Source organism: Pinus tabuliformis, chromosome 2_1 (assembly GCF_031772625.1).
Source record: "Pinus tabuliformis cultivar Carrire ecotype Pingquan chromosome 2_1, CPIR1, whole genome shotgun sequence".
In the NCBI taxonomy this organism is placed as follows: Eukaryota; Viridiplantae; Streptophyta; class Pinopsida; order Pinales; family Pinaceae; genus Pinus; species Pinus tabuliformis.
Genome location: NC_142299.1, coordinates 251163752 through 251173270, shown reverse-complemented (window position 1 = coordinate 251173270; position 9519 = coordinate 251163752). Strand labels below are relative to the sequence as shown.

Genomic DNA, 9519 nt, shown 5'->3' with positions numbered 1-9519 from the left:
TATAAGCTTGAAGCATTACAATTTCAATATATAGATTTTAATATAAGCTTGAAGTAAGAAAATAGTGACACAACCAACTCTGTTTCTTTCAGATCTCCGAGATAATATGAACCAAACATGTCTGCAAATAAATAACTGATAGGTAAACATAATTGATAGGTAAAATTGATAAATAGAATTTGGTGAGAGAATAGAAAAACTAAGACTTGAAAATTTATACATGTATTAATTATATACAGATCATCAAGTCTATTTCATAATAAATTTGAACATGAATATCCCTAAATTTTGTTCAATTCTTGGACCAACAAGACAGTAACATGTAACATTTGCATATGTAACATGTAACATAAGTAGATTTTCTTCTATATAGTCATAAATCCAAACATAAATGGATAGCATTCAAATATGGGTATATAGCTGATTTATGTGCAATGTGTGGCTCTGAATTTAACCCTGGGGGTCAGACTTCTTCTCCTTCTCCTGCCCGTCTTGAGGAGCCTGGGATTGTTGTTGCTGTTGCTTGACTGAAGGGTTCCAATCTTGGCGTAGCCTTCGGAACAGCATGACCTCAGGCTCTGGAATATGAATTGCATAGTGCACCCAACCAAGAGATTGACAAACTCCTAATGCTCTCCATTCATCCTGTGAATGAACGTAATTAAAGTCATTATTTTTATAATATATATTTAATTTTAAAATCAGGGTAAAGCCAAACACCAAATTAGTGTATAATTTGGTGTTTAAGACTCTTTTGTTTGTGAGACAAGGGATTCACTTTCTCAGCGATTTGACTGCTAAGCGGACCCAACACTAAATTAGTGTATAAGATTCCCTGGTTTGTGGGATAATGCAGTTATTTGACTGCTAAATCTACCAAGACATACATACTCTATCTCTATTATTTTGAACCTATTACTTCTTAAGAAGAAACACATGCTCTTCACTATTAGACCTACACAAACTGTATAAAAAAAACATTAAATCATGAATACTGTCCATCTTCTTACCTCTCCCAAAAGTCTAGTAATCGGATGGGTTCGAACAATCTTTCGAGGAAGGATAACGTGCCTGTTTGTAGATAGAAAGAGAATGATCACATTCAACTTTTACACAACCAAACATATATATAAAGAAAACTGAAAAATATGAAGCCATGATCGACCTGTACTCGTATGTATCATCGTAGTATTTTTCTGAATATTGAATGATTTTATCGTACGCCATTTTTCATTCAAGAAATGGGATCAAGAGAAACAAAACAAGTGAATTGCAATAGTGGGTTGTGAGTTGTGGTAGGAAAGATGAATGAGAATAAATGGTGAGGGGAGATCGACTATGGGAAGGCGAACCGACTTCCTTCAAAATTATTCGGAGACTCAGACGGTTCGTTTCTTCACCCCACTGTTTATTCTGCAAGACACGAAATGCGCATCAGTCTGGCTCATTGCATTGCAATTTTTCCTTGTGGGAAAGTAATTAGAGATCTAGCTCCTCATGAGGCATTTGCAATTGGGAGAACTAAAAGTGTACCTTCATGGAGAGGGTAGAAATGGTACTTGTGCCTTTTTGAATCTGTGAGGAGTTCCTCTGTTTGGCGTTCATCATCTCAAGCCAACAATATGGGATCTCCCAGCTCTCTGCGGAATAGAGAAGTTGGTCCTGCACTTTTTGCAAGATTATTTTTTCTGCCTGGTGGCACATCGCAATTTCTATTTGTAATGGCAGTCCCACTAGCCATGGAACAGAGATTTGCGACCTCCTCTAATTACTTTTCACTATAGATTGCAAATCACATTGTGAATTCGAAGTGGTTTCTCATTGCTCATTGCATATGCGATTTGTGACCCCTCACTTCACCTGTTTCATATGATTAATACATTGCGCAATTCTGAGATGCAACTAGCATAAGATCGTAAGTCGCACATCTGGTATCCACTCTCTGCCATCTAATGTTGCGACCTGCGATGGGATTTTAATCTGCGACGTACCCTTTAAATTGAGATGTCTGACTAACACTAGAACCGCAAAATATGACCTACCTAGACTCTCGATTTGTGACGAGAATAAAAGCGCTTATCTGCTAAGTCACAGAGCAAATTTTGAGACCTCATTAACTCAGCTTCTATGTCGTGTCTCCACCCTCTCATCGCACTTTGTCAGCACATTGTCGATGGTTCATTTACCTCATTCAACGTGGGATATATTTAATATCCCTGGAGCACAAGTCGAGATTGATCAATGCATAATCCTTCGTAATCTGCAAAAGGTGTAAATTCTAGTGCCAGCGTTAATTGAAAAGGTACAAGGTGAGGCATCCAAAATGGGTAGAACTCCTGTTCGCTCAATTCATCCATGTTGAGAGCCAAAGACAGCATCATTTTGAGCTTTGTGGTGAAGTATTACGTGCCAGCTACTTCTACCTAGTATATTTGTTGTATTGACACTATAATAATGGGACATCGCTATAACATACATTGTGATGAGGCAAAAAATAGTGTCTGGTGGATACTTGCACAAAAGGTTATTTTGACTACTACTTCCGGATTTGTGGTCTCAATATAAATGATTATACATGTGGGATAGTCGTTGCATGTGTGTATGATCTCAGTTAGCAAGTAATAGTGGGCAGTCTAACCAGCATTCCAAAGCCTCCCCACTCGTGCCTAAAAATCACAGTACTGGATTTAGGGTGGTTATACAAGCTCTTCAGGTTTCTATTGACAGTATTGCATTCGAAAATTGAATTATCTTCCTAAGAGGACATAAAAAGGGCATTTTCTTGCCTATAACAAGACTTAATGCTCAAACAAGACTTTTTACAGTATAATGTTGATGGCTATGATGCTCAAACAAGACTTTTTACAGTGTAATGTTCCTCTCTTAATAATAAATAATAAATCTTTTAACAAAAAATAATATTAATAATAAATAACCATAATATTAAAAAATACAAGAAAATAAATAATAAACAATGAAAAAAAGGGGTGCTAGATAGATACTTAAGGTGGTTGAGAGGAAGTGTCACAACAAAGGTAAGAAATCAATAAGAAGAGGCAACCTATTTTAGAACATAATGGAAGAGTTTGGTATAATCATAACTTGGTACTCTAAAGGTATCACTATAAGGTCTATCTAAGAATGATGCACATAAAGAAGAAAATATTGGCAATCAACTAATGAAGTTGAATAATCATGGTAATAATGAAGGTCATTTTGAAGGAACCTTGAAGGTATGATGACATAGATTAAAGAAGTAAATCCGTAATAAAATTGATCAATTGGAGGAGATAAGTTGTGTGCATGACATCTATAATAGTTTTTCCCTCTAATGGAAGGGGAACTACATGCACACACTCCATGCGTCTACATGAAACTTTATTGCTTTCTTGTTTTATTTCTTTTTTATAGCTTTACTATTTTTTTACTATTTTCTTGTTTTATTTCTATTTATTTTTATTTATGGTTATTTATTATTTATTACTATTTTTTATTTTTTTTATTTTTTTATTCATTGTTTATTATTTATTTTCTTGTATTTTTTTAATATTAAGGTTATTTATTATTTTTATTATTTTTATTATTTATTATTAAAGGATTTATTATTTATTATTATTTATTATTTATTATGAAGGGAGGACATTACAGACAGGAGACGAAGGCTTTAATCTTATGATCAAATTTCAAGGTTGTTTGAAAAGGTGTTTTGATGGTGTCAGTAACTTTTGAAGCAGTCGAGTTTGATGAAATAACTAATTACCATTGGATTCCTTGGGTTTGATTTTGAAGACTAAATACTTGAACCTGCCCCAAAGTTCAATGATAGTCAACTTTGAACTTCCAACTCGGTCTACAATAATATTCAAACAAGTTTCGTTGAGCATATCCTGCAAGGACAAGGAAAATGCCAAACTAAAAGTTGTTAGTGATTTTAGGAATTATATTGTGTAGAATGTGTAAAGTAGTACAGTTGGACAGATCACACATTTTACACAGTATGATTCCGGAAATCACTAACAATATTAAAAACTGTGGAAGTCTCCAATCTCCCAAACTAAAAGTTGTTAGTCAAAGCCATACACACAACATTATGGCACTTCTAAAGATCTTAAATGTGCTCCTTTGGGCGCTAATTTTGAGTTCATGTCCCAACAGAAAATCTTCTAATATTCTTCATAAGAGATAGGAGCAATCAATTCCCCTTCATAAAGGGCCAAGGGATGAATTTTGTTTGGGACTAACAACCCTTTGAATGTTAGTCTGGTATTGACTCATGGAAGTATTACACAACAATGGTTGGCAAATTAATGGATAAGCAAGGTATTACTAGGCAGTTTCACATGTTTTTCACCATGTACAAAGCTATATGGTTCAACACATGAGCAGAGAGACATGCACACAATCCATTTTATACCATGCCCATAAATAGAAAAGAGGAAACATGGATGTTGACCTATGCAAAGAAATATGGAGTTGAGCCATGAATTTCAAATAGGGGCTTCTCACAAATGTAGAAAATGATCCTAAAGATAGAAAGTTGTGTAACTAGGGTTTCGATCGACAAGAAAATTGGCTCCACGTAGGCTTCAAGGATCATTTAGTAATACCAAAGACACAACATCACAGTTGGTTAGTTGATGATCTCTTCCATAAAAATGGGGTGTGGTAATAGGAAAATGTACATTCAATACAACAAATGAACATCACAACTTTGTTCATCAGCTAATACAAGCCTCCATGGCTTAGCAACAACATCGGAAACAAGTGTTTTAGGGTTTCAAATGGCCATCTCTACTATCCTCATAATGTCTTCTCTCATAGTGTAAACACTTCTTATCATAATGTCAACAGTTATGAAGAGATAAATTGGGCATGTAATAGTCATTAGACATAAGGTAGTCATGAGGGTAGGTGAACAATCACCTCATTTTTATAAATATACCCTCATGTCTCATTTGAAGACACTTTGGCACTTGATCTAGGCTAACTTTAGGTAGTTGTTCTATGCTTAGGGAGTTAAAGGCATTTAACTCTTGATAGCTAGTAGGGTGAGTTGTGGTGAGGCTAGGGTTTTGCTTTGGAAGATGGTATGAACAGCTCATGTTCCACTACTTGGCCTTGATGGACTTGTTGAATATGTACTCAAATTTGCAACAAGGATAATAGGAAGTTCTTCACTTTCAGCATGGATTCCTATGCGTCTTTAGGGTGGTTGTATTGGCTTTCATGTATTTCCATATTGTTTGTATGTGTGCTTTCATGTGGGAAATATGTTAATGAACTCATTCGTGGCTTATGGCTTGCATGTCTACTTTGAATCTTTGCTTTCCACACAATGTCAATAACTTATTGTGAATTGATTTGTAGTTAACCTCTAGCATCTTTCCTCTTCACATATCTCTGAGATGGTTTTAGCTCACTAATCCTTCTTGTGGCATGCTTCTCGTTGTTTTGTCGTTACATTCTTGTATCATGTTCTATGGTTTGTCAATCTTGAGTTGACCTTGTTCCCATTGCCCGGGTATTTCTTTCTTCTCTCACTCTGACATCTCCACATTTTACAGCCAAGAGTTGTAGAGCAAAACATTCATGGTGGCAGTCAAGCCCACATATTGGATGGGGATCCTATCCCAAACGATGTGATGTCTAATTGGGAATTCACACAGGGGAGACCCCCTAGCTGTTGGAGGTATATTTCCCCCCGTCAACACATTGTTGATGCTATGGTTACCGAGAGGCGTAGTGGCACCATAATCATTCAACACACGGAGTAATCAATTTATGTGGAAAGTTCAGGAAACATAGAATGAGAGACATAGAAATGTAAATATATAGATGTGAAAGAATTTATAAAACATATGTTTTATAATCGATATATTAAAACATTGCTAAATGTAACTGTTGGAAATAACACTGAGAGGGGGGTGAATCAATATTATCAAATCAATATAACTTTTCCATTTCCATATTAAGATTCATATACGCTACTTCAGTTAAGGAAAACTGTGTATACGCAACTGTGTGTAAAGCAACAAGCGTATATCCAGTAAACTTATGATTCAGTTAGTTGATCCTTAATAAGTGCATCAGAACATTACTAACCATATGAACAGTAAACAGGAGTAGTAAAATAAAACAGATCATCACACACAAGAACCACACGTGAACACCATGATGTAAGGTGGAAACCCAATGTGGGTGAAAACCACCTGCAGCAAGTCATCTCAATCTTCTTTTAATAAGAAACTTCTTTTTACAATATTTCTGTACTGGTGCAGTCTTATACCAGTACACAAGCTACTACCTGCAGAAGGCTACAACCTTCTCGTTCTCCAGACTCTCCTGGAAGGGAGCTACAACCCCCTTAGCTCTTGTACTATTCGATCCATTTACTAGTACATAGGTGTTGGCCTACTGAATGCTCCAACCTTCACTCGTTTTCCAGCTGCTACTGGAAGGGAGCTACCACCCCCTTAGCTCTTGTACTAGCTGATGTACTAGTACGTAGGTGCCATCCTACAGAAGGCTACAACCTTCTCTTTCCTTCCAGGGACCACGTTTCATAAATTTTCAAACTGGATCCATGAATATCAATCAAACATCAAATAGATCTACAATCAACCAACTTCCTTGTACAAATACTGAATCAATAACTTCTCAGAACACAGTACCAGTAACCAAACAACAATTCAGAACCCTGAACACTACAGTAATAGACAAAAGCAGCTAAAACATATTTCAAGAAAAAGTTCGCAACTTCACCAATAGAAACCTGCGTACGTTCGCAGTATTCACTTCTTTAACCTGCGGGTATCCGCACCTCTGCTGTGTCGAAACTATGGGTATCCGCACCTACGCTCTGTCAAACCCGCGTATATCTACACATGCGTTGTGTCGAGCCCTGCAGGTATCCGCGCCTGCGCTGTGTCGAGCCTGCGGGTATCCACGCCTGCGCTGTGTCAAACCTGCGGGTATCTGCGCCTGCGCTGTGTCAAACCTGCGGGTATAGATAATTTATCAGACTTCAATTATACCCCAGATTATCAGATTTACAGATCTGATCATGCGCCAAAGAGATCTTGACCCATCAGTAGATCCGTCTTGTAATGCTCAAGTTTCTCCTTGATTCAGGTCCAGCTATAACTCACCAACCGATCACCAGTATTTCAGATCTTGCTCTTCTCAAGATATTCAACACATCAGTTCCCCAGCCAAATGATCTCCTTTCCTTTTTATAGTCTAGGCCTTACTCAAACCATGGTCCAAAACCATAGAGATCCAATACTAGGGACCCAAAACCTAGGTTCAATACTTTAGATGCAAAACCACGGACCAAAACCATAGGATCAAAAATGTCGGACTAAATACCATGGACCAACCATAAGATTTCCCACGTGTGCGCTTTTCTCTGCATGAAAGTGCATGTACTTTACGTCCGCACTTTTTGTTCGGAGAACCTGCGTACATGTCCGCAGATTTTGTTCGGCGCGCCTGCGTATGTCCGTGGCTTTGTGAATAGGAACCTGCGGGTATCTCATTTTCTACTATTTTAAGAGCCTGAACATCAATTCTTTTCTACTAACTTGCTGCACTATGATTTGTCATCTATGTGAGTTGCCATCAAGGACAACACTTGTATCATAATGCCAACAATCTCCCCCTTTGGACTTGATGGCAAAGCTAACTTGTCGTACTGAGAATTGTCATCTGATTCCTTTGAGTTGTCCTGCATCTCATCACATCTGATATCTCTTTTGTAGATTCATCTAGTTATATATATGTGAGTTGTTCTTCTACGAGTGGGTTGCCATTAAGTACAACACACTACTGCCAACAATCTCCCCCTTTGGACTTGATGGCAACAACACCAAAACACTCTCCCCCTTTGACATCAAGGGCAAAGGGTGAACCAAGATATTTTCTTTCCTTGATAAGCATTCCGTTGTCCATACTCCCCCTGAGTACCTGCTGAAATCTATGATTGGGCCCCCCCTTTGTATATGCCAAGTTGTACCAAACTGTCCATGCTCCCTTTGAGTACATGCTAAAATCTCTGCTCTGCTGAAGTGTGTTTTTCATGCTCCCCCTGACTGTAAGCAAGGTCTACAAAGGATGTTCTACAAGAAGAACATGACTCTATCATGAATGACCTTCCTATCACCAAAGACTCATACATACATCCATCTCCCAACCAAGTGGGGATATACCAAATACCAATTGTTTATACATGACTGAAATATTACATCATCTTTCCCATGCATAATGGGGGTACAAATTACATCATATGACCAAAAGGGATTCATCAAATGACTACAATAGATAGAGACAAACTGAGTCCTTTACATGACATTTATAATAGAGACCAAACATAAGATCATGATAGTCATCAGCAACTATCATACACAATGTATAATCTGCTCCATAATCATCTAACAACAGCTTCTAGACCTGCAACCTGTATATGATCATTAGTGTATAAGTCATCAACAGGGTATGTCTGCATCAACTCATCCTTTTGAACAGAATTTTGCATATGATATACAGAATCATTCACAAAACACCATAGCCATCTCATCAACATCAAGATCTGCATGATCCAAGTATCATCACTTGGGAGCTTCTGCATCAACCAACATGTGTAAGTATCAACCTATCATCGTACAGGTGAGAACTCATCATTATCATGTCTCCAACAATGCAACTTTGAGTAATCATCCATGTATCCAGCACTATGTATCTTGAGCTCAAGATCATTTTTCAAGACAGCAACAATCCTCATCCACATGAGCGCCAAGAACTATAGGAATCCTGCATCATAATTGTATTATATGATCTTTATGCATATGACGGCAGCAGCATATGAGTGACTCATCATCAAGTGTATTCAAGCTTTGTACTTCTCCTTATCCTTATGAAGATCACCTTGTAACACCATATATGCATCCACAAATCTGATCAGAACACCAACTATGTAAACCCAAGAATCATATGAGATTTTGTCATGGACAACTCATAACCATATCAGAGCAAGATGTATCATTTAGCCATATAAGCATCATCACTAAGGACTACTAACCATAATGCCAACAATGTATTATCAAAAGCATATGCTCCCCCTGAACCTGTGCCATCTTGCTTACTGTCAGATCTGATCATGCATATATTAGCAAGAAGTATCATCATCCACAAGTTAAGATCAAATCACTCCTAAACATCTTACAAGTACCAAGACATTTCCACACAACATCAACAGATTGTAACCATTATGAAACAGAGCAAATAATGGACTGAATCATATCAGACCCCTTTTCCTGAGCCTGTCCTATTGCTTTTCCTCAAACTAACATATACGCGACTGTGCAGTAACCAACTCGCGTATATACGCGACTTCCCTTTATGAAACTTACATATGAGATTTAGGACACTGCAGTTTTGCACTTTCAGGTTCCTCTGAGTCTGTTATGTTTGTATATTGTGTTGTGCCACATCTTTCTGACTGTACTTCCTTCTTCTTCCATA

General features: G+C 37.4%; 1 pseudogene; it reads right to left on the bottom strand.

Annotated features, from left to right (window-relative positions):
- Positions 1-450: 450 nt before the first annotated feature.
- On the bottom strand, positions 451-1390 carry LOC149199641 (cyclin-dependent kinases regulatory subunit 1 pseudogene; annotated as a pseudogene).
- Between the last annotated feature and the right edge of the window lie 8129 nt (positions 1391-9519).